Source organism: Halichoerus grypus, chromosome 9, assembly GCF_964656455.1.
Source record: "Halichoerus grypus chromosome 9, mHalGry1.hap1.1, whole genome shotgun sequence".
NCBI lineage: Eukaryota > Metazoa > Chordata > Mammalia > Carnivora > Phocidae > Halichoerus > Halichoerus grypus.
The window spans coordinates 108,454,441-108,481,045 of record NC_135720.1 but is presented as its reverse complement, the minus strand read 5'-3'; positions in this window follow the sequence as shown (position 1 = coordinate 108,481,045).

The window sequence follows — 26,605 nt, the reverse complement described above, 5'->3', positions numbered from 1 at the left end:
GGGAAGAAAAATGAGTGACTGCCAAGTAATCAATGGGACCATGGGAGTTGGCTGGTTCAGGTAGTAGCTGGGACTCCCTGCAAAACTCCCGGGGAACTTGACCTCCATGCATCTCCTCAGCAATTCCCATTTTCTCAAGCAAAATGAAATGTGAAATGGACTTGTTCTTTAACGGCAGCATTTTGTGTTTATTCGCCCACGAGGGGACAGAACAGCCATGCCTTTGAAGAGCCAGCTGCATGTATGGTCCCGGGGCCTGCTCTCCAGGGCGCGGGCTGTGAGAACTTGTGTGTGTCCAGAATACCAGAAAATCTGCCAGAAAGAAAGGGAAGGGGATGGGAAGGTAGCAAATACTTCAAGGAACACCTACAGAATTCTTTCCAGGTGTTTCCTCCTTGGTTCTTCACTGTGACGATTTCTCCAGTAAGACTCCGCCCACCAGAGTCCAGTGGGCAGAGGAACAACCGGGTGAGGTGGGATGGGGTGTGTGGGGTAGGTGGTAGGAGACAAGGAAGCATTATAATGTGTCACTTGGAAATCCTTCTTCATCTCAATGGAAGAATCCTCTACCACCAGGGGGAGGCCTGGTAGCATGGAAAGAGCCAAGGCCTGAGAAACAGGTCAGGGGTTCAAATTCTGAGTCTGCCACGTGCCAGACGCCAGGCCTCAAGCTTAATCTCTTAGAACCTGCTTTCCTCAACTGTAAGGTAAGCATGGAAGGATCTCTGAACTATTGCATGATTTTTGGTAACCACCATGCCCTCGGCCCGTCCACTCCATACATGCTAGCCTGTATGTGACCACTGCCAAGTCTCATGCCAACAAGAACCCGGGAATCCCAATGTCCTGGGCCAAGTTCAGCTGAGGTTTTCACCGACTGGTCTCAGCAGAGCTGGGGGAGTATTTTGGGTCTCGTCGCTGAAACCTTCAGTTCACACGTACTGACAGACTCTATGCTGTGTTCTGGGTATGGTTGGGCACACCAAGGCAGCCACTCATGTGGCCCCAGAGGTTGAGAGGTAAAGCCTGATCCCAAATCGTGATAGTGCATGGTAGAAAGTGAGGCAGGCTCCACGAATAGTGGGTGGTGGGAGCGAGACAATGCAGAGGAGAGAGCGTTCTTTGGTTTTGGAGATTCTGCTGCTTATTAGCTCTGTGATTGTGAGCAAATCACCTAACCTCTTTGAGCTGTGTCCTCTCCATCTGCAGGATGATAGAAATGGCGAGTATGGAGTCATGGGGAAGAGTAAATGAAAAAACATATGGAAAAGCATATAGCAAAGTGCTGATCTGGGTTTGATGGTTATGATTAGCAGGTTCGAGTCCATAAGTTAATTTTCCCTTCTACTTCTCATTTAGCAAACCGTGCAGCTGGAGCCCTACGATGGGAGGAAAATAGCTCTGTGCTCCAGGAGAACAGGACTAGAGTCTTATCTCTATGCACCGAGGTCTGCCACAGGGCTTGGCAGATGGGGGAGGTTCTGCCACAGTCAGCATACAGAGAAGAATACATTTAATGACTGGCCCCAGAGAGCACACTGCATCCCAGAACTAGGAAAGAACTGGAAGAAAGAAACCTGCCCTCATCACTTCCTTTAGGTGTCCAGATCGCCCTACCCCTGGCTCTGCCCCTGGAAAGGCAGACCGTAGGGGCTGCATCCATGGGTGCCTCGCCCTCGGGCTTCCAATTGGGTTCAGTCAGTGGGGAGTACTAACAGGAGATCAAAGAACAGGTGGAAGGTGAGATGAGATCTCTATTACCTGAGATCCCTCCCTGCCAGGTTACTGCGGTCGGTGGCTCAGGAAACGCTGCAGATCCTGTCAGCAGCCCTTTCCCTACAGTTGCTGTCTGCCTTTCTGGAAGTAACTCCATCCCATCGCCCCTTTGGGCCCAGGGGAGGTAGCTGTAACCCGCTGTCGCCAGCACCAGGACATTGCGCAGACCTTAACGCCGCAGGTGGCTTTTCCTCCGTTTTCTCAGCGGAACTTACCGTTTGTTAACAGGGACCTTGACTTTTACAAAACTTGTAAGAGAAATTAGGAAATGATAAAAAATGATGTGATCCAGAAACGAAGGCTAAGGAGAGCATAACCTACAGAGCTCGAGTAAGTGGGTGCCTGGGAAGGAGAAGATCTTGTGAGGACACTTCCGGGAGTGGACCAGAAGTGAGCATGCTCCATTCAGGGTGTCAGGAGTGAGGTCTCATGGGATGGAGGGTAAGACAGAGAGCCTGGCTTCACCTGGGACAGTGAGACCTGGCTGGCACTAGGAGGTGAGCCAGTCTCCACAGCCTGAGTACAGCAGGAGAAGTCAGATTCAAGGGCTCATCTCCTGAAGTTTCATCACAGAGGGCGTGTGCCCTGAGGGTTCCTCCTGACTGAAGACAGTTTCCACGCTGAAGGACAGATGACCCACTGTAGAGAGGGCACACACTAGGGAAATGAAGGGGAACAATCCCAATGTCTTTGGAAGAAATCTGCAGAGTTCCAGGTGAGAGATGTAGGAAGATGTCTGGAAAGGACAGCAGACATTTTCTGGGTGTTCCTGGGCCTCTGGCCTGCCAAGTGGATTATGGCCAACAGTTATAGACCCAGGTTCTCAAAATGGTAGGAAATGGGCTACCTGGGATTAGGGGGAAGTGTGCGTGTGGGTGGGGGTGAGGGAGAGTGTGAGACACAGAACTCAATGGCTGTTTTCAGCTAAGTAAACAGAAGGCTTCAATCTCCGTGGAGAAGCTTGGCTATTTTACTGGGGATAAAATGTTTACTTAACTGTCCCCACCCCAGTCATTGTCTTTGGGCCCCTTTGCCACACAACACATGGGACCTATATTCACCTTTCATAATATCAGCATGCTTGTATGTGTTCCGAGTCTATCTCCTCAGTTAAGACTGTGCCCTCCACAGGGATCTTCCTGTCTGGCTGGCTTCCCTACAGGAACCCCCACATCCAGCATCCTGCCCTGCCTTAGGGATCCCCAGTCTGAAGGGGAGACAAAACCCTGCCCTCAGGGAGCCCCAGTCTGAAGGGAGACACAGCCCTGTCCTCAGGGAGCCTCAGTCTGAGGGGGGAGACATAGCCCTGCCCTCAGGGAGCCCAGTCTGAGGGGAGACATAGATCTGTCCTCAGGGATCCCCAGTCTGAGGGGGAGACACAGCCTTGCTGTCAGGGAACCCAATCTGAGGGGGGAGACAGAGCATCCTGCCCTCAGGCAACCCCAGTTTGGAAGGGGAGACATACCCTTTTCCCCCAGCAAGCCCTTGTCTGATATGATTCTTCTGCCCTCCGAAGCACCCCTGTCTGATGAGAGAGATGGGACTTGCACCACAGGTCTCACAAAAGGAGTCAACTGCAATCCCACCAGAGGCCAAGAGCAGAAGTGCTGAGAAAGAGATCCAGGAGTGCCCCAAGTCTCAGTTGTGTATTGTAGAGTCAAAGGCTGCAAGGAGCCACATGAGGCCTACAGAGAGGCCAGTCTCTGCTCTCAGGGAGTCCTGCCAAGTCCTGGTTCCTGTCATCCTGAGCCGCTCACAGATGTTCTGCTCGCAGGCTGATCATTTTGCATGATCAGTTTGCAATATGGGCTCTTGGGGTATTGCCAACCATGTGTAATTCTCTAATCTGTTGGTCATGCTCAAGTTGTAAAAAACAAGCCAAGGGCTAAAGGTCAGGTGGCCAGTGTCCAGCTGGCCCTGGAGGGAAGGGGGAGCAGGAGAGGGATCATGGGCCCTTAATGTGACAGGGAAGTAGGGACCTGCATGGTAGGAGCACAGGTCAGGGACTGGACACCAAGAAGCGGATCAGTTCCATTTCTGGCTGCTGGAAATATCTATGGGCTGGAGCAATTTGGTAGCTGGGTAAAGGGCACTGCATGGGGAGTGGGGAGTAGATCTGGTGCCTAGCATATGGAGTCTCATTACCACATGGATCCATACCCAGGTATAAATGCATCCGTACGTGATGCAGTGCAGCATCCTGCCTCCTCCTGGCACCCCGCACCTTCACCTTGTCAGATAGGGCAAAGGGTGACACCAGACTCGGGGGCAACTGGGTGGTGGTGGGCTTTGACACAGTCCCCTTGGTGAGTGAAATGCCAAGCGGTGAAAGTTGCTGGAAGAACAAAGCTCTCCCAATCTGGTGAGGATCTCCTGTGACAGAAAGTGAAAAGGGGCTAGTGGCAAATGTTGGAGAATGATTTCCTTAGTTCTCAGCTTGGGTCCAGGAGGCAGTCTCTCTAGGAGTCTCAGGGACCATGCCCAGATCCCCGCTACAAAGTCAGGGACTGGTAGGGAGACCTGGGGGGAACATGGAAGTTGGGGGTTCCAATCAAAGTTCTCACATGAGTTCTTTTAAGTCAAATGATCTAAGAACTTGTCCAAACTCTTCCCCTGGCACAGATAGGGAGACTGAGGCCCAGAGCCAAATGGCTTCTCCGAGGTCACATAGCCTGTTAGTGGCAAAAGGGAACACATAAGAGAGAATCCCTGACACTCCATGTGGACCTCCTTCTGTTACTTCAGATACCACCTCACTGCCCTCAGGGATGCGATGGGTGCTCCAGGGAAGTCTCTGAGCTGGAGGTTAATGGGCAGGAGGTTTCTCAGCGGGTGCTCTTGGGATCAGCACCTGGGGAAGGAAGGGGCAGAAGCAGGAGAGGGTGGAGGGAGAATTTGAGCTCTGTTGTACAGTCTACACAGAAACCTCCCCGACCCTATGGGAGGGGATATGAGAATGGACTTGGTCTACACTGGTCTGTCCCTGTGTCAATCTGTCCCTGGCTATGGGATACTCTAGGAGGGGTGTGACCTCGGGCAAGGAGCTCACTTCAGCTGAGGCAATCCTCAAAAGGCTGGCAGGTGGGGAAATGAATCCTTCCTTCCTGAAAGGGACCCAGGGGGCTCGTCACTGAACCACTACGTTGGTAAAAAAGGGAAGCATACCACCTGCTTTGCATACCTTATGTAAGGGATGTGAGAATTAAATCCAGTATCCTCCACACATGCGCTTTGAAATATAAGGGAGAAGCATGAGGAGGTCTTCCTGTCTGCCGCTGGCCTACTGTGTGAAGCTCTGGGCTGGGTTTTGGTGGAACACAGCAACAAGAGAGAGGGGCCCCATTTGCCCCTGCACGCAACTGTGAGGGCCTGGGAAGAGGGTGTGTAGCATGTGGGCTCCATGTTTCTCCCAGACCCCATGTATGTCCCCCAGTGGAGCATCTCTCCCCCGATAATCTGGTCTCTAGGCCAGCAGGGTCCCGCATGCTGGGAAAAGAAGAACCCATTTGGGGACTGGCTCTCCAGATGAGCTAGCAAGAGCTCCACCCCTTCTCCTCTGTGGTTTCCCAGACCCTGTAATCTGGCATCAGGAGACTCTAGGGTGAGTATTTAATATTTGCATGACAAACCTCCACTCACTTGATCATCGAGGTAAAGTGGAAAGACCAAAGACAGGCATGCACTGTCCTTAATCCTGTGCCAACAATAGCTGTGTGGCCCTGGGCCAGTTCAGTTTCCTCAGTAGAAAAATGAGAATAATAATCGCAAAGATTAAATAACCTAACATTACATAAAATTGCTCTTACTGTGCTAGGTGTGTGGAAAGTTCTAGATCTCTTCCCTCCTTCTTTGCTTCTGTCTTTTGGTAAGATAGCCGGGATAACTGCCCAGAGAGTAGGACTGGGGGAGCCACCTCTCATCCTTCCAATACTTCTCAAGGAGAGAACAGCCACACCTTCCTATAACCTGTCACCTTCCCTCTGTGTCAGATTCTCGTAGGCAAAGCCTGTGGATTTGGAACTTTCTTTCTCTCAGACTTCCCAGCCCCAGCGCCAGGCACTTAACAGAGATAGAAAACTCTGAGTGGGGTGGTCCAGGGAGGGAGATGTGAGACAGAAAGGACCAGAAGACCATCCATGCCTTTGGGGAAGGCTCTGAGGTAGCAGCTGGGCTATGGGAAATAAATGATTCACTCAAGAGGAAATATGATTTTTCTCTGGTCTGTGGAGCTCATCAGGTAAGGGCTGGTTGATTGAAACCTTGAGAGATTAAATAAACAGAGAGATGCTTCGAGATTGAATCTGTGTCTCCTTCCTTGAGAATTCATTTGCTCTCTTGGAACTCCCAGGCCCACCCCACCCCATCCCCAGCTCCTAGAGTGTTCACAGTCCCATTAAAAGGACTGGGGTAGGGAGGGGTCAGGAGTCCAACTTCAGCAGGAGACAATTAAAGAAAAGCTCCATTTCAGGGAAAGATGGCGGAGGAGTAGGGGACCCTATTTCAACTGGTCCCTGGAATTGAGCTGGATATCTACCAGACCACTCTGAGCACCCACGAAACCAGCCTGAGATGTAAGAAGATCTGGATCTCTACAAACAGAATATCGCAGGCGGTTGGTTTTGAGGTACGAAGCGGAGAGCCGTGATTCTGCGGGCAGATATCGGAGGATAAATGGCAGCGGGAGGCTGCCTGGACGTGGGGATCCTACACCGCCGGTGAGTGACAGCCTCACGCACTGCAGACGGGGCACAGACTCGCAGACCAGTAGCGTTGGGAAAGGACTTTAGGGCAGCCCCCCGGGTGGAGGACCAGACCGGCGGGGTCGCACGCACGCGAACCACAGCCCCCCAGACAGAAACCAGGAGCGATGGTCATGCGCACGCGAACTGCAGCCTCTGAGATGGAAACCCGGTGCGCTGGGGTCACGCCGGTGAACTGCAACCCCCGGGGTGGAAACCCCAAGTGGCGGAGTCGCGCGTGCGCGAACTGGGAGCGGCTGGCAGTTTTAGAAGCACAAAGGGCAGAGCCGTGCCCTGACCTGGAGGCAGGACTGGGAGCGCTGTGGAGGGGCGCACAACCCAGGACGCTGTAGTTTATAGCAGCATGGACAGAAACGGAGACAGTGTGGCCTGGAGAGCTCACTGAAGAACAGACTGCGGTCTCTCTGCTCTGAGGCAGAGGGTTGGAAATGGTCTCTTCTGCTCTGACTCACGGAAGAGACGAGGAAAGCCGATGGGAAAGGCGCCAGAGAACAAAAGCCCCAAAGACTGATTCCCACTAAGCCCATCCCCCACCACAGGGGCGCAGGGCAACTCCGCCCTGAGTAACAGCGCGGCAGGCCCCTCCCACAGAAGACAGGCTGGGAAAACAAGGAGCCAGCAACCCTAAGGTCCCAAGAAAACAGGTGCATCTTGCTTGGGTTCTGGTCAATAATTTGGACTCTATACATTCCCTCAAACACCCATCAACAGAATGACTAGGAGGAGAGCCCCCAAAACAGAAAAGACTCAGAGATTATGACTTATGCTGCAGATTTACAAGTGGATGCAGATATAACCAAGATGTTGGAGATGGAATTCAGGCTAGCAATTGTGAAGACAATGGCTAGAATGGAGAAATCAATTAATGGCAACATAGAGTCTCTAAGGGCAGAAATAAAAGGTGAATTGGCAGAACTTAAAAATGCTATCAATGAGATCCAATCCAATCTAGATAATCTAACAGCTAGGGTAACTGAGACAGAAGAGAGAATACGCGACCTGGAAGACAATATAATAGATAAAAAGGGAAAAGAGGAGGCCAGGGAAAAACAACTCAGAATCCATGAAAATAGAATCAGAGAAATAAGTGACACCATGAGGCGTTCCAATGTCAGAATAATTGGAATCCCAGAGGGAGTGGAGAGAGACAGAGGACTAGAAGATGTGTTTGAGCAAATCGTAGCTGAGAACTTCCCTAATCTGGGGAATGAAACAAACATTCGAGTCCTAGAGGCAGAGAGGACCCCTCCTAAGATCAAGGAAAACAGGCCAACACCCCAGCATGTAATAGTAAAACTTGCAAATCTTAGAACCAAGGAAACCATCTTAAGGGCAGTTAGGGGGAAGAGATTCCTTATGTACAGAGGGAGGAACATCAGAATAACGTCACACCTATCCACAGAGACCTGGCAAGCCAGAAAGGCCTGGCAAGACATATTCAGGGTACTAAATGAGAAGAACATGCAGCCAAGAATACTTTATCCGGCAAGGCTTTCATTTAGAATGGATGGAGAGATGCAAAGCTTCCACGACCGGCAGAAGTTGAAAGAATATGTGACCACTAAAGAATAAGCCGACCCTGCAAGAAATATTAAGGGGGGTTCTATAATAGGAGAAAGACCCCAAGAGTGATCTACAACAGAAATTTACAGGGACAATCTATAAAAACAACGTCTTCACAGGCAACATGATGATAATTAATTCATATCTTTCAATAATCACTCTCAACGTGAATGGCCTAAACGCTCCCATAAAATGGCACAGGGTTGCAGATTGGATAAAAAGACAGGACCCATCCATATGCTGTCTACAAGAGACTCATTTGGAACCTAAAGATACAACCAGACTGAAAGTGAAGGGATGGAGCTCTATCTTCCATGCCAGCGGACCTCAAAAGAAAGCTGGGGTAGCAATTCTTATATCAGACAAATTAGATTTTAAACTAAAGCCTATAATAAGAGACACAGAAGGACACTATATCATTCTTAAAGGGTCTATCCAACAAGAAGATCTAACAATTGTAGATATCTATGCCCCCAACATGGGAGCAGCCATCTACATAAGCCAACTGTTAACCAAAATAAAGAGTCATATTGATAACAATACGTTAATTGTAGGAGACCTCAATACTCCACTCTCAGCAATGGACAGATCATCTAAGCAGAAAATCAACAAGGAAACAAGAGCTTTGAATGATACATTGGACCAGATGGACCTCATAGATATTTACAGAACATTCCACCCTAAAACAACAGAATACTCATTCTTCTCGAGTGCACATGGAGCTTTCTCCAGAATAGACCATATACTGGGTCACAAATCAGGTCTCAACCGATACCAAAAGATTGAGATTATTCCCTGCATATTCTCAGACCACAATGCTCTAAAACTGGAACTCAATCACAAGAAAAAATTTGGCAGAAATTCAAACACTTGGAAGCTAAAGACCACTCTGCTCAAGAATATTTGGGTCAACCAAGAAATCAAAGAAGAACTTAAACAATTCATGGAAATCAATGAGAATGAAAACACATTGGTCCAAAACCTATGGGATACTGCAAAGGCAGTCCTAAGGGGGAAATACATAGCCATCCAAGCCTCACTCACAAAAATAGAAAAATCCCGAATTCACCAACTAACTCTACACCTTAAAGAACTAGAGAAAAAGCAACAAATGACACCTAAGCCATGCATTAGAAGAGAAATAATTAAAATTAGAGCAGAAATCAATGAATTAGAAACCAGAAACACAGTAGATCAGATCAACGAAACTAGAAGTTGGTTCTTTGAAAGAATTAATAAGATCGATAAACCACTGGCCAGACTTATCCAAAAGAAAAGAGAAAGGACCCAAATTAATAAAATTATGAATGAAAGGGGAGAGATCACGACTAACACCAAGGAAATAGAAACAATTATTAGAAATTATTATCAACAACTATATGCCAATAAACTGAGCAATCTGGATGAAATGGAGGCCTTCCTGGAAACCTATAAGCTGCCAAGACTGAAACAGGAAGAAATTGACAACCTGAATAGGCCAATAACCAGTAACGAGATTGAAGCAGTGACAAAAACCTCCCAAAAAACAAGAGTCCAGGGCCTGATGGATTCCCTGGGGAATTCTACCAAACATTCAAAGAAGAAATAATACCTATTCTCCTGAAGCTGTTTCAAAAAATAGAAACAGAAGGAAAACTTCCAAACTCATTCTATGAGGCCAGCATTACCTTAATCCCCAAACCAGGCAAAGACCCCATCAAAAAGGAGAATTTCAGACCGATATCCCTGATGAATATGGATTCCAAAATCCTCCACAAAATCCTAGCTAATAGGATCCAACAATACATTAAAAGGATCATCCACCACGACCAAGTGGGATTTATCCCCGGGATGCAAGGGTGGTTCAACATTCGCAAATCAATCAATGTGATAGAACACATTAATAAGAGGAGGGAGAAGAACCATATGGTCCTCTTAATTGATGCAGAAAAAGCATTTGACAAAATACAACATCCTTTCCTGATTAAAACTCTCCAGAGTATAGGGATAGAGGGAACATTCCTCAAGCTCATAAAATCCGTCTATGAAAAACCCACAGCAAATATCATCCTCAATGGGGAAAAGCTGAGAGCCTTTCCCTTAAGATCAGGAACACGTCAAGGATGCCCACTCTCGCCACTATTGTTCAACATAATACTAGAAGTCCTAGCAACAGCAATCAGACAACAAAAAGAAATAAAAGGTATTCAAATTGGCAAAGAAGAAGTCAAACTCTCTCTTTTCGCAGATGACATGATACTTTATGTGGAAAACCCAAAAGAATCCCCCCCCAAATTACTAGAGCTCATACAGCAATTCAGTAATGTAGCAGCATACAAAATCAATGCACAGAAATCAGTTGCTTTCTTATACACTAACAACGCAACTGTGAAAGAGAAATTAAAGAAACGATTCCATTTACAATAGCACCAAAAACCATAAGATACCTCGGAATAAACCTAACCAAAGAGGTAAAGGATCTATACTCTAGGAACTACAAAACACTCATGAAAGAAATTGAAGAAGACACAAAAAGATGGAAAAATATTCCATGCTCATGGATCGGAAGAATAAACATTGTTAAAATGTCTATGCTACCCAGAGCAATCTATACCTTCAATGCCATCCCGATCAAAATTCCAATGACATTTTTCAAAGTGCTGGAACAAACAATCCTAAAATTTGTATGGAATCAGAAAAGACCCCGAATCTCCAAGGAGATGTTGAAAAAGAAAAACAAAGCTGGGGCATCATGTTGCCCGATTTCAAGCTATATTACAAAGCTGTGATCACCAAGACAGCATGGTACTGGCACAAAAACAGACATACAGACCAATGGAACAGAATAGAGAACCCAGATATGGACCCTCAACTCTATGGTCAAATAATCTTTGACAAAGCAGGAAAAAACATGCAATGGAAAAAAGACAGTCTCTTCAATAAATGGTGCTGGGAAAATTGGACAGCCACATGCAGAAGAATGAAACTCGACCATTCTCTAACACCATTCACAAAGATAAACTCAAAGTGGATGAAAGACCTCAGTGTGAGACAGGAATCCATCAAAATCCTAGAGGAGAACATAGGCAGTAACCTCTTTGACATCACCCACAGCAACTTCTTTCAAGATACATCTCCAAAAGCTAGTGAAACAAAAGCAAAAATGAACTTTTGGGACTTCATCAAGATGAAAAGCTTCTGCACAGCAAAGGAAACAGTCAACCAAACAAAGAGGCAACCCACAGAATGGGAGAAGATATTTGCAAATGACACTACAGATAAAGGGCTGGTATCCAAAATCTATAAAGAACTTCTCAAACTCAACACCCAAAAAACAAATAATCAAGTCAAAAAGTGGGCAGAAGAGATGAACAGACACTTCTCTGAAGAAGGCATACAAATGGCTAACAGACACATGAAAAAATGTTCATCATCATTAGCCATCAGGAAAATCCAAATCAAAACCACACTGAGATACCACCTTACACCAGTTAGAATGGCAAAAATTGACAGGGAAAGAAACAACAAATGTTGGAGAGGTTGTGGAGAAAGGGGAACCCTCTTACACTGTTGGTGGGAATGCAAGTTGGTACAGCCACTTTGGAAAACAGTGTGGAGGTGCCTCAAAAATTTAAAAATAGAGCTACCGTATGATCCAGCAATTGCACTGCTGGGTATTTACCCCAAAGACACAGATGTAGTGAAAAGAAGGGCCATATGCACCCCAATGTTCACAGCAGCAATGTCTGCAATAGCCAAACTGTGGAAAGAGCCAAGATGCCCTTCAACAGATGAATGGATAAAGAAGATGTGGTCCATATATACCATGGAATATTACTTAGCCATCAGAAAGGATGAATACCCAACTTTTACATCAACATGGATGGGACTGGAGGAGATTATGCTAAGTGAAATAAGTCAAGCAGAGAAAGTCAATTATATGGTTTCACTTATTTGTGGAACATAAGGAATAACATGGAGGACATTAGGAGAAGGAAGGGAAAAATGGGCAGGGGGAATTGGAGGGAGAGATGAACCATGAGAGACTATGGACCTGAGAAACAAACAGGGTTTTAGAGGGGAGGGGGGAGGGGGGATTGGTTAGCCCGGTGATGGGTATTAAGGAGGGCACGTACTGCATGGAGCACTGGGTGTTATACGAAAACAATGGATCGTGGATCACTACATCAAAAACTAATGATGTAGGGCGCCTGGGTGGCTCAGTCGTTAAGCGTCTGCCTTCAGCTCAGGTCATGATCCCAGGGCCCTGGGATCGAGCCCCACATCGGGCTCCTTGCTCAGCGGGAAGCCTGCTTCTCCCTCTCCCACTCCCCCTGCTTGTGTCCCCTCTCTCGCTGTGTCTCTCTCTGTCGAATAAATGAATAAAATCTTTAAAAAAAAAAAAAAACTAATGATGTATTGTATGGTGACTAACATAACATAATAAAATTAAAAAAAAAAAAAGAAAAGCTCCATTTCTTTTAATACGTTCCCAAACTGTTGGTAGCCCCTGCAACGCGGGCTTTAAGTAGGATCTAAAATGTGGACCTTAGTAAGGACTGGCTCAGGGTGGCACATGGCCAGACAGGAAATTGGAATTGAACACTGATGGGGAAAACCTATTATTCTGTTGCTTGGGGAGTGTACCATTTCAGACCACACAGGGCAGAGGCAAGGAGAAGGAAGCTGCTCATGGTTTCCCCCTCTTCACAGAGGAATGGAGGCCTAGGTCCCAACCAACTGACCACCCAGCCCTTGCCTTACCCCCAGGGGAGGATTCTTGGCCTGTGTTCTGGAGGCATAGAGGCTGCTAAGTACTGAGAGAGAAAGAGAGAGTTGAGCTCATCCAGTTATGTAGGAGACCCTAGGGCAGGATGGCTAAGAAGAGAATATTGACAGCAACCTCATATAAGAATGATCTAATATTTTAAAGAAAAAAAAATTAGACCAAATAAAAACCCACCACCCCAGTCAAATGCCTGTTTTTCCAACATTAGGAGCAGGAGTGGGGGGGGGGGGGGCGGGGGGAAGGGTAGCACTCATTCCTGGTGATGGAAACTCCAATAGCCATCCCAGCCCCATAGAGTCTAAGGGATCTTTTAGTATCTGGAGGGTCCTTCAAGATGACATCGAAGTACCAGCTGGAATAATGCTTCCTTATCAAGCCTTATAGGGTTGTCATCCCCCAGATGGAAATTCTCCACCTCCTGGTTAAGCTCCCAAGCAGTTTGCTTTCACCTCTGAGCAGTGTGATTTTCTTGTTCCTTTGAAAACTGTTGTCCTGTCTAGTTCCTTCTCTAGACAGCAAGCTCCTTGAGTGCAGGAATCTGACTTTATCTAGCTCTTTCTCCCTTATACAACCTGGCAGAGTCCACTGGTGTAAAAGTAAAGAGAACTGCAGGAACCAAGGTAACAAGCTTGTCATACTCTAGAATGCCTATAGAGGGCAGTGGTGGTGTCCCTCTACATGCAGGCTTGCTGCAGGTGTTTGTCCATTCAGGAGAATTGCCCAAGGCCAAGGAGAACCTCCACTGGGAGGTGACTATGAGGGAGGTCTTTGGCTCCAGGAAGCTGTATACCCTACCCACCTCCCCAGACCTCAGCCAACACACCTACCGCACAGAGGACACAAAAGCCTGGCTTCCTGGTTTCAAGGTGGGATGAACTTTAACAGTGCAATTTGCATTCCAGAGCTCCCTGTGGGATCAGGCTGTGCAAGTGGCTACCTGATACCACATCCTTACTTAGCTTTTTATCCTCTCCCCTTCCTTTCCCACAATTCCTCTTCTCCTGGGAGCACTGCTCCCAATAAATCATGAACAAGGGGGTGCCTGGATTGGTTCAGTTGGTTGAGCAGCTGACTCTTGATTTTGGCTCAGGTCAAGATCTCATGGGTCGTGGGATCAAGCCCCACATCGGGCTCCCCACTCAGCTGGGTGTCTGCTTCCTCCTCCCTCTCCTTCTGCCTCTCCTCCCCACCCCTACCCTCCTCTGTGCACACATGCTCTCTCTCTCTCTCTAAATAAATAAATCTAAAAATGAATGAATGAATTAATGAATACAATCATGAACAAGAATCCCCATCTCAGGCTCTGCTGCTCAGGAACCACCTTAGAAAGGACTAGCATATATGGGTACTGTAAAAAGCTGATCTGTTGGGATGCTTGGGTGGCTCAGTCGGTAAAGCTTCTGCCTTCCGCTCAGGTCATGATCTCAGAGTCCTGAGATCAAACCCACGTCGGGCTTCCTGCTCAGTGGGAAGTTTGCTTCTCCCTCTCCCTCTCCCTCTGCCCCTCTGCCTGCTTGTGCTCTCTCTCTCTCTCTCTCAAATAAATAAAATCTTTTTAAAAAGCCAACCTGTTGCGACAGCCTTCAGATAAGGATTTGCATGCAAGTGGGTAATTGAAAAGTGACCCCAGGAAGCTCCATGCGGAGTGGGAAAGCCAATAAGGAGCTCAGTGATGTGTGGGTCACCACTGTGGGCAACTGGCACTCAATCCTGTTGGGGACCCACAGGATGCCTGAGACACTGTGAGGAACATACCTAAGAATTATCCACTTGGAGGGGCAGGAAGTTTGGCATTTATTCACCAGGTCTTGTCCATTATTGGTAGAGGGTCACTCCTGGGACATCATAATATTTCCAACCTACCTAGCTCCATCAAGAAGAAAACACTCTAGGGCAGGAAGCCATGGGTGGCCAGGGCAACTGTTACCAATGACCTCCTTGGTAGGCCAAAAGGATATGGCAGGAGGCACCTAAAGCACATGAAGACCAAAACTAAACCATAAAAAACCTGGTTATATTTTCAGGCATATCATACTTAGTGTGGCCCCAAAGTGAACTCACAATTTCCCTCACCATCACCCCTAAAAGCCACTTCTTCTTCTCCTGCTTTGTTTCCTTTTGCATAACCGTCCAACCCATTTACCCAAGCCATTGGTTTAACTTGCTAACCAATCCCTCAGCCTTCTGGATTATGAGGCACCAAGTTCTTGGTTCAGTCTTCCACATCTGCTTGGCTATGGTTTGTGCTTCTCCAGAGCCCCTGCTATTTATTGTTATTGTTGGTTTTGTTTTGTCTCTAGAAAGGCATCCACCCTTCCTTGACAGGACAGATATTTGCAAGTCAGAGAGCTCAGCCTGGTAGCTGCCCACCAGGCCCCTCACTGAAGGGAAAGGCAGTGAGCAATCCTCATCTTTCAGTCCAAATTCTTGACTCTCTACCAATAGGAACCATTTCCTAGAAAACAAGATCCCTTCACTCTGTTATATTTTCAGAATCAGTCCTCCCTGTATTCCTCCCAAGCAGCTGGAGTGCTTTTACATTATGGACTCTGAATCAAGTAATGGACTGAGCCTCCCTTTTGACTGATTTCTAGAAAGTCAAACAAGTTCATGACCCATCTTGGGCAAACATAAGGACCTAAATGCCACAATGTGAACTTTTTTCATGGCCTCATCATATCTTCCTTATTTTGCTTTGCTGTTTGTCCTGCTTTCTTCTACATTTATTAAAGATTTTATTTTTGTTTCAGTTTTACGCATTTAACTAAGCTGCCTTAAATACTTTCAAGACAAGGCAGATTACAAACACATACATGCACGCACATTAGCATGCAAGCATATCCATCCCTTATCATTGTCTTCTTTCCCCATCCCCGCTGTGATTACCCTGGACAGGTACTCATGCATTGCTTTTACTCAAATAATCTCCCAACTGGTAAATTCCTGCTTCTGGGCATGATCCCCAGTCCATTCTCCACACAGCTGCCAGGATAATCTTTCCAACATGGAAATCTCATAGGGTCACTCTTTTGCTCAAAATTCTTTTTTTTTTCTTTTTTTTATTATGTTAACTTAATCACCATATAGTAATTCATTAGTTTTTGATGTAGTGTTCATTAGTACCCTCAATGTCTCCAGGATAAATCTAACTCTTCCCTTGCATGGCATATGAGGCCCCCTCCACAATACCTGGTTCCTGCCTGCCTGTCTGTTCAGCCTCATCCCTAGTGGATGTCTTTTCAAACTTAAGTAGCTTTAGAAGAGATGGTGAAACAAACCACATCTATGGCATTCATGCTTTTGGATTAGTAACACAGGGACAATCTGTGAATTTATTATTTCATGGGTTTTTATTGAAAATATGATATCTTAAGGAATCTAAGAAATTGGCACTAAAATTCCAATTTAATTTTTAAAAATTATTTAGTATGCAGAATTTCAAACAAATACAAACATTTATGGCATAGTCCAATGAGCCCACATGAGCCTGTCACCTAGCCCAACAATTACCACCAACTCAAGGACAAATCTTCCCCTTCCACATCACCTCCCATATAATTGGAAAGCAAATCCCAGATGTCACAGCACATTACATATATAGAAAAAGTAATAATACTCCCTTAATAACAACAAGTGTTCAGTCAGTGTTCAGATTTCTGTCATGTGAATGCCATAAATGTTTTGTTAAGGGTTTTTTGTTTTGTTTTGTTTTAAATCAAAGGCAAGTAAGGTCCACACATAATGATTGGTTCTCTCTTGAAGTTTTAATTTACAGGTCAGCACTTCATATTTTAAAAAGTTCCCTTGCAATATATTTGTTAAAGAAACCAATTTAAAACTAATAACTGATTTTAGGCCAGTGATTTTAAGGTTGAAAGTTGTAAAATTATTTGAGTAAGTTTAGTGAAACTGTCAGTGTTAGCTTGATATTTATAAATTAAGTCAATTTACTACAGTTATTTAAATACTTCGGAAGGTTTTCTTGTTAGGGTCATAAATCTCCTGTTAGGCATTTAAAGGCCTTAATGAGAAAACAAAATATATTAATATATGAATATAGCTTAAAATATTTAGTAAATTTAGCTAAGTGTGTAAATTAGACTTTTCAGAGAAAATTAAATGTGTTCATCTTGAATTGATGGATTATTCAAAAGTCCCATGGAAAATGATCATTTCATTTTTATTTAAAATTTACTGGATTTATAAATAGAACAAGAAGAGTTGTAGCTGAGTGCAGACTTAGGAAAAACAGACTTCAAAATACTTTGTTTTAAAAGTTAATTTAAAACCCATATAATTATAAATAATCCTTTCTACATACTTACAAACCCATGCTGACATTTTAAGCACACTTCAATTATAGTAATTGCCATATTATATGAAAATGGGTTGCGTCCATCCCTGTCTCTCTGTCACACTGTGAAGTCTGAGCTCTTTGCAAGCAGAGGCTTTTTAACCTGGTGATTTCAGGCCCTGGTGCAGGGCCTGTGGTAGGCACTGGGAAGTGCTGCCCACATCCCCTTTCAGTGTTGCCAGGCCGATGGTGCTGGCAGCAGGTGGCTCACAGCCCACAGCTGACAGATCCTTCTCTTTGGGATTGCTGCAGCTGCAGAGAGCCACTTGCCCAAGGTCATGCTCCCCACAGTGCAGCCCACACCCAGTGCCTGATGGATGGAGCGGGGATGAGGAAACAACTCTGAGATACCAGAGCTCCCAGGGGTCAGCCAGGCTGTCCTTGGCTAGCATCACAGCTCAAGGTCTCCCTCCCAAACCTGCCTCCTGGTACACCAACATGCAACCCTAGCTGACCCGTAGATAGGAAAAGCAGAAGAGAATTATTTCAAAATAAAGAAGGAATCCCTGTTAAAAGTATAAGTTTCAGGGACACAACACAAACACAATTGGACTCCAGGAAGCTCTGGTTAGACCTTAGTCACCTGAGGTCATCGCTTCCACACACAGGGTTGGGCACTGTGGTTCACAGCCAGCCTGGGGCCAGCACTGCAGGAGGAGGGAAGGCAAGTTCTGTGACTCTTGGCAGCTTTGTTTGTGTATGGACTTCTCTTCCTTTCCTGTTCATGTCTCTAGAGAAAGGTCTAATTTCCCCAGCCTGTTTATTATTTGATTTCAACACATGAAAGACCGGTTTCTAACATGCAACATTCATGTCTTTATTTTTTTTTAAGATTTTATTTATTTATTTGAGAGAGAGAAAGAGAGTACAAGCAGAGGGAGCTGCAGACAGAGGGAGAAGCAGGCTCCCTGCTGAGCAAGGAGCGTGATTGATGCGAGACTTGATCTCAGGGTCCTGGGATCATGACCTGAGCCAAAGGCAGGCACTTAACCGACTGAGCCACCCAGGCATCCTAACATGCATGTCTTTAAACTCAGATTTAGTCTGAGCCTGGTGGATTCCAGCAACCCCCTTGTTAACTCAGGGCCTCAGAGTCCATTCTCCAAGCTCTTTGTGACATCAGTTTGAGGAATTCTCCATGACCCACATGTACCCCTCCCTCAACTCCCCCATGCTTCATCTCCTCCCCTTTTCCCTTTAGACTACATCCTCCAGCAGCCAGACTTGGACGTGCACAGTGTGCTAGATCAGACTCCTACGAGTCCTTATTGTGGGGGCTGGCTCTCCATGAGAAACCAGTACTACAGTACTATGTAGCCATACATTTTTGTTAAAAGGATAAATGAAGAGAAACTTACGAAGCTTGAAAACAGATCAAGAAAAATTTTCTGTGAATATATGAGTTGCCAAAAGAAGCAGAGAAAGCCCAACATATAAGACACATTTTAAAAAATAACTCATTAAAAGTATTCTGAGACGAAAAGCAAACTTAGCAGGTATATCGTGGGGGTGCATTTCTCCACCCCTCCAGAAATCAGACCAACTTGTTAATTGTCTTTAAAGACAAAGACAGGATCTTTAAAAGGGCCAAGGAGAAAAGAAAGATCATATTTAAAGTCGGAAGAATTCAAATGTAGTCCTCTTTCACAGACTGCAGGACAAGAGCATTGCTCAGAAAGAAATTGTACCAAGTATAGAGAACTGGAACCCTTGGCCCCTACCTGGCCAGGCACAGGCAGAATAAAATCTCCAAGTGGGGAGACCATTACAGGAAGCGGTTGTGAGCCAAAAGCACATAACTAGCAAAGAGGAAAAGTACAGGGACTCTAGAAGAGGCAGGTAGATTTCAACTTTGGCAATATCTACACTTAATCCCATAAAGCAAACACCACCAAGAAATTAAACATGCACTGTGAGAGACCACAAGATTAAAGGTTAAATTTTTTTCTATTTTTTTTCTTTTTTTGTTTAAATTCAATTAGCCAACACATAGTACATCATTAGTTTCAGATGTAGTGATCAACAATTCATTAGTTGCATATAACACCCAGTGCTCATCACATCTCATGCCCTCCTCAATGCCCATCACCCAGTTACCCCATCCCCCACCCACTTCCCCTTTGGCAACCCTCAGTTTGTTTCCCATCATTAAGAATGTCTCATAGTTTGTCTCCCTCTCTGATTTCTTCCCATCCAGTTTTCCCTCCCTTCCCTTGTGGTCCTCTGCACTGTTTCGTAAGTTCCACATATGAGTGAAACCATATGAGAATTGTCTTTCCCTGATTGACTTATTGGCCTTAGCATAATACCCTCCAGTTCCATCCACATCCGTATAAATGGTTAGTATTCATCCTTTCTAATGGCTGAGTAATACTTCATTGTATATATGAACCACAGCTTCTTTATCCATTCATCTATTGAAGGACATCTCAGCTCCTTCCACAGTTTGGCTATTGTGGAAATTGCTGCTATGAACACTGGGGTGCAGGTGCCCCTTCATTTTACTACATCTGTATCTTTGGGGTAAATACCTAGTAGTGTAATTGCTGGGGCATAGAGTAGCTCTACTTTTAGAGCTCTATTTTTTAGAGCTCTAGTTTTAGAACCTCCATACTGTTTTCCAGAGTGGCTGTACCAGCTTGCATTCCTACCAACAGGGTAAGAGGGCTCCCCTTTCTCCTCATCCTCACCAACATTTGTTGTTTCCTGTCTTGTTAATTTTAGCCATTCTGCCTGGTGTAAGGTGATATCTCATTGTGGTTTTGATTTGTATTTCCCTGATAACAAGTGATATGGAGCATTTTTTCATGTATCTGTGGGTCATTTGTATGTCTTCTTTGGAAAAATATCTGTTCAGGTCTTTTGCCATTTCTTGACTGGATTCTTTGTTTTTTGGATGTTGAGTTTGAGAAGTTCTTTATAGATCTTGGATACTAGCCCTTTATCAGATATGTCATTTGCAAATATCTTCTCCCATTCTGTAGGTTGCCTTTTAGTTTTGTTGACTGTTTCCTTTGCTGTGCGGAAGTTTTTATCTTGATGAAGTCCCAATAGTTCATTATTGCTTTTGTTTCCTTTGCCTTTGGAGACGTGTCTAGCAAGAAGTTGCTGAAACCAAGGTTGAAGAGGTTGCTGCCTGTGTTCTCCTCTAGGATTTTGATGGATTCCTGTCTCACATTTAGGTCTTTCATCCATTTTGAGTTTCTCTTCATGTATGATGTAAGAGAATGGTCCAGTCTCATTTTTCTGTATGTGAGTTTCCAATTTTGCCAGCACCATTTATTGAAGAACTGTTCTTTTTCCATTGGATATTCTTTCCTGATTTGTGGAAGATTAGTTGACCACAGAGTTGAGGGTCCATTTCTGGATTCTCTATTCTGTTCCACTGATCTATGTGTCTGTTTTGTGCCAGTACCACTCTGTCTTAATGATCACAGCTTTGTAATATAGCTTGAAATGAGGCATTGTGATGTCACCAGCATTGGATTTCTTTTTCAACATTCCTCTGGCTATCTGGGGTCTTTTCTGGTTCCATACAAATTTTAGGAATATTTGTTTCAGCTCTGTGAAAAATGTCCTGATGGTATTTTGATAGGGATTACACTGAATGCGTAGATTGCTCTGGGTAGCATAAACATTTTAGCAATATTTATTCTTCCAATCCATGAGCATGGAATGTTTTCCCATCCCTTTTGACTTCCTCAATTTCTTTTATTTGTGTTCTGTAGTTTTTAGAGTACAGATCCTTTGCCTCTTTAGTCAGATTTATTCCTATGTATCTTATGGTTTTGGGTACAATTGTAAATGGGATTGATTCCTTAATTTCTCTTTCTTCAGTCTCATTCTTAGTGTATAGAAATGCAACTGATTTCTGTTCACTGATTTTATATCCTGCCACAAAGCTGAATTCCTGTATGAGTTCTAGCAATTTTGGGGTGGAGTCTCTTGGGTTTTCCACATAAAGTATCATGTCTTCTTTGCCAATTTGAATGCTTTTTATTTCTTTTTGTTGTCTGATTGCTGAGGCTAGGACTTCTAGTACTATGTTGAACAAAAGTGGTGAGAGTGACAACATTAGAATAATTGGGATCCCAGAAGAAGAAGAAAGAGAGAGAGGGGCAGAAGGTATATTGGAGCAAATTATAGCAGAGAATTCCCAAATTTGGAGAAGGAAACAGGCATCAAAATCCAGGAAGCACAGAGAACCCCTCTCAAAATCAATAAAAATAGGTCAACACCCCGACATCTAATAGTAAAACTTACGAGTCTCAGAGACAAAGAGAAAATCCTGAAAGCAGCTCAGGAGAAGAGATATGTAACCTACAATGGTAGAAACATTAGATTGGCAACAGACCTATCCACAGAGACCTGGCAGGCCAGAAAGGACGGGCAGGATATATTCAGAGCACTAAATGAGAAAAATATGCAGCCAAGAATACTATATCCAGCTAGGCTGTCACTGAAAATAGAAGAAGAGATAAAAAGCTTCCAGGACAAACAAAAACTAAAGGAATTTGCAAACACGAAACCAGCCCTACAAGAAATCTTGAAAGGGGTCCTCTAAGCAAAGGGACAGCCCAAAAGCAACATAGACCAGAAAGGAACACAGACAATATACAGTAACAGTCACCTTACAGGCAATACAATGGCACTAAATTCCTATCTTTCAATAGTTACCCTGAATGTAAATGGGCTAAATGCCCCAATCAAAAGACACAGGCTATCAGATTGGATTAAAAAACAAGACCCATTGATATGCTGTCTGCAAGAGACTCATTTTAGACCCAAAGACACCCCCAGATTGAAAGTGAGGGGGTGGAAAACCATTTACCATGCTAACGGACACCAAAAGAAAGCTGGGGTGGCAATCCTTATATCAGACAAATTAGATTTTAAACCAAAGACTGTACTAAGAGATGAGGAAGGACACTATATCCTACTTAAAGGGTCTATCCAACAAGAAGATCTAACAATTGTAAATATCTATGCCCCTAACGTGGGAGAAGCCAATTATATAAAGCAATTAATAACAAAAGCAAAGAAACACAATGACAACAATACACTAATAGTGGGGGACTTTAACACCCTCCTCACTGAAATGGACAGATCATCTAAGCAAAAGATCAACAAGGAAATAAAGACTTTAAATGACACACTGGACCAAATGGACTTCACAGACATATTCAGAACATTCCATCCCAAAGCAACGGAATACACATTCTTCTCTAGTGCCCATGGAACATTCTCCAGAATTGATCACATCCTAGGTTATAAATCAGGTCTCAACCAGTACCAAAAGATTGGGATCATTCCCTGCCTATTTTCAGACCACAATGCTTTGAAGCTAGAACTCAATTACAAGAGGAAAGTCAGAAAGAACTCAAATACATGGAGGCTAAAGAGCATCCTACTGAAGAATGAATGGGTCAACCAGGAAATTAAAGAAGAAGTAAACAAATTCATGGAAACAAATGAAAATGAAAACACAACTGTTCAAAATCTTTGGGATACAGCAAAGGCAGTGCTAGGAGGAAAGTATATAGCAATACAAGCCTTTCTCAAGAAACAAGAAAGGTCTCAAGTACACAACCTAACCCTACACCTAAAGGAGCTGGAGAAAGAACAGCAAATAAAGCCTAAACCCAACAGGAGAAGAGAAATAATAAAGATCAGAGCAGAAATCAATGAAATAGAAACCAAAAGAACAGTAGCACAGATCAACAAAACAAGGAGCTTGTTCTTTGAAAGAATTAACAAGGTTGATAAATCCCTGGCCAGACTTATCAAAAAGAAAAGAGAAATGACCCAAATCAACAAAATCATGACTGAAAGAGGAGACATCACAACCAACACCAAAGAAATACAAACAATTATAAGAACATATGAGCAACTCTATGCCAGCAAATTAGATAACCTGGAAGAACTGGATGCATTCCTAGAGATGTATCAACTACCAAAACTAAACCAGGAAGAAATAGAAAACCTGAACAGACCTATAACCACTAAGGAAATTGAAGCAATCATCAAAAATCTCCCAACAAACAAAAACCCAGGGCCAGATGGCTTCCCAGGGGAATTCTACCAAACATTTCAAGAAGAATTAATACCTATTCTTCTGAAACTGGTCCAAAAAATAGAAATGGAAGGAAAACTTCCAAACTCATTTTATGAGGCCAGCATTACCTTGATCCCAAAACCAGACAAAGACCCCATCAAAAAGGAGAATTACAGACCAATATCCTTGATGAACATGGATGCAAAAATTCTCACCAAAATTCTAGCCAATAGGATCCAACAGTACATTGAAAGGATTATTCACCACGACCAAGTGGGATTTATCCCTGGGCTGCAAGGTTGGTCCAACATCCGCAAATCAATCAACGTGATACAATACATTAATAAAAGAAAGAACAAGAATCATATGATCCTCTCAATAGATGCAGAAAAAGCATTTGACAAAGTACAGCATTCTTTCTTGATCAAAACTCTTCAGAGTATAGGCATAGAGGGTACATATCTCAATATCATAAATCCCATCTATGAAAAACACACAGCAAATATCATTCTCAATGGGGAAAAACTGAGAGCTTTCCCCCTAAGGTCAGGAACGCAGCAGGGATGTCTACTATCACCACCGCTATTCAACATAGTATTAGAAGTCCTAGCCACAGCAATCAGACAACAAAAAGAAATAAAAGGCATCCAAATCGGCAAAGAAGAAGTCAAACCCTCACTCTTTGCAGATGATATGATACTTTATGTGGAAAACCCAAAAGACTCCACCCCAAAACTGCTAGAACTCATACAGGATTCAGTAAAGTGGCAGGATATAAAATCAATGCACAGAAATCAGTGGCATTCCTATACACCAACAAGAAGACAGAAGAAAGAGAAATTAAGGAGTCGATCCCATTTACAATTGCACCCAAAACCATAAGATACCTAGGAATAAATCTAACCAAAGAGGCAAAGGATCTGTACTCAGAAAACTATAAAATACTCATGAAACAAATTGAGGAAGACACAAAGAAATGGAAAAACGTTCCATGCTCATGGATTGGAAGAACAAATATTGTGAAGATGTCAATGCTACCTAGAGCAATCTACACATTCAATGCAATCCCCATCAAAATACCATCCACTTTTTTCAAAGAAATGGAACAAATAATCCTAAAATTTGTATGGAACCAGGAAAGACCCCAAATAGCCAGAGGAAGGTTGAAAAAGAAAAGCAAAGCTGGTGGCATCACATTTCCGGACTTCCAGCTCTATTACAAAGCTGTCATCATCAAGACAGTATGATACTGGCACAAAAACAGACACATAGATCAATGGAACAGAATAGAGAGCCCAGAAATGGACCCTCAACTCTATGGTCAACTAATCTTTGACAAAGCAGGAAAGAATGTCCAATGGAAAAAAGACAGGCTCTTCAACAAATGGTGTTGGGAAAATTGGACAGCCACATGCAGAAGAATGAAACTGGACCATTTCCTTCCACCACACACAAAAATAGACTCAAAATGGTCAAAAGACCTAAATGTGAGACAGGAGTCCATCAAAATCCTAAAGGAGAACACAGGCAGCAAACTCTTCAACCTCAACCTCAGCAACTTCTTCCTAGAAACATTGCCAAAGGAAAGGGAAGCAAGGGCAAAAATGAACTATTGGGACTTCATCAAGATAAAAAGCTTTTGCGCAGCAAAAGAAACAGTCAACAAAACCAAAAGACAACCGACAGAATGGGAGAAGATATTTGCAAATGACATATCAGATAAAGGGCTAGTATCCAAAATCTATAAAGAACTCATCAAACTCAACACCCAAAGAACAAATAATCCAATCAAGAAATGGGCAGAAGACATTAACAGACATTTTTCCAAAGATACATCCAAATGGGCAACAGACACATGAAAAAGTTCTCAACATTGCTCAGCATCAGGGAAATCCAAATCAAAACCTCAATGAGATACCACCTCACACCAGTCAGAATGGCTAAAATTAACAAGTCAGGAAATGACAGATGTTGGTGGGGATGCGGAGAAAGGGGAACCCTCTTACACTGCTGGTGGGGATGCAAACTGGTGCAGCCACTCTGGAAAACAGTATGGAGGTTCCTCAAAAAGTTGAAAATAGAGCTACCATACGATCCAGCAATTGCACTACTGGGTATTTACCCCAAAGATACAAATGTAGTGATCTGAAGGGGTACATGCACCCCGATGTTTATAGCAGCAATGTCCACAATAGCCAAACTGTGGAAAGAGCCAAGATGTCCATCGACAGATGAATGGATAAAGAAGAGGTGGTATATATATATAATGGAATATTATGCAGCCATCAAAAGGAATGAGATCTTGCCATTTGCAACGACGTGGATGGAACTGGAGGGTATTATGCTGAGCGAAATAAGTCAATCAGAGAAAGACATGTATCATATGACCTCACTGATATGAGGAATTCTTAATCTCAGGAAACACACTGAGGGTTGCTGGAGTGGGGGGTGGGGTGGGAGGGATGGGGTGACTGGGTGATAGACACTGGGTAGGGTATGTGCTCTGGTAAGCGCTGTGAATTGTGCAAGACTGTTGAATCTCAGATCTGTACCTCTGAAACAAATAATGCAATATATGTTAAGAAAAAAAAAAAAGAAGAAGATAGCAGGAGGGGAAGAATGAAGGGGGGAAATCGGAGGGGGAGACGAACCATGAGAGACAATGGACTCTGAAAAACAAACTGAGGGCTCTAGAGGGGACGGGGGTGGGAGGATGGGTTAGCCTGGTGATGGGTATTAAAGAGGGCACGTTCTGCATGGAGCACTGGGTGTTATGCACAAACAATGAATCATGGGACACTACATCTAAGACTAATGATGTAATGTATGGTGATCAACATAACAATAAAAAAATTTTTTAAAAAGTGGTGAGAGTGGGCATCCCTGTCATGTTCCTGACCTTAGGGGTAATGGGCTTTTTGTAGATGGCTTTTATGATATTAAGGTATGTTCCCTCTATCCTACTGTGTAGAGTTTTAATCAAGAAAGGGTTTTGTATTTTGTCAAATGCTTTTTCTGCATCAATTGAGAGGATCATATGATTCTTGCCCTTTCTTTTATTAATGTGATGTATCACACTGATTGATTTGCAAATTTTGAACCACCTTTGCAGTCCAGGAATAAATCCCACTTGATCATGGTGAATAATCCTTTTAATGTACTGTTTGATCCTATTGGCTAGTATCTTGGTGAGTATTTTGCTATCTATGTCCATCAGAGATACTGGTCTGTAACTCTTCTGGGTTTGGGATCAGGGTAACGCTGGCCTCATAGAATGAGTTTGGAAGTTTTCCTTACATTTCTATTTTTTGAAACAGTAGAATAGGTCT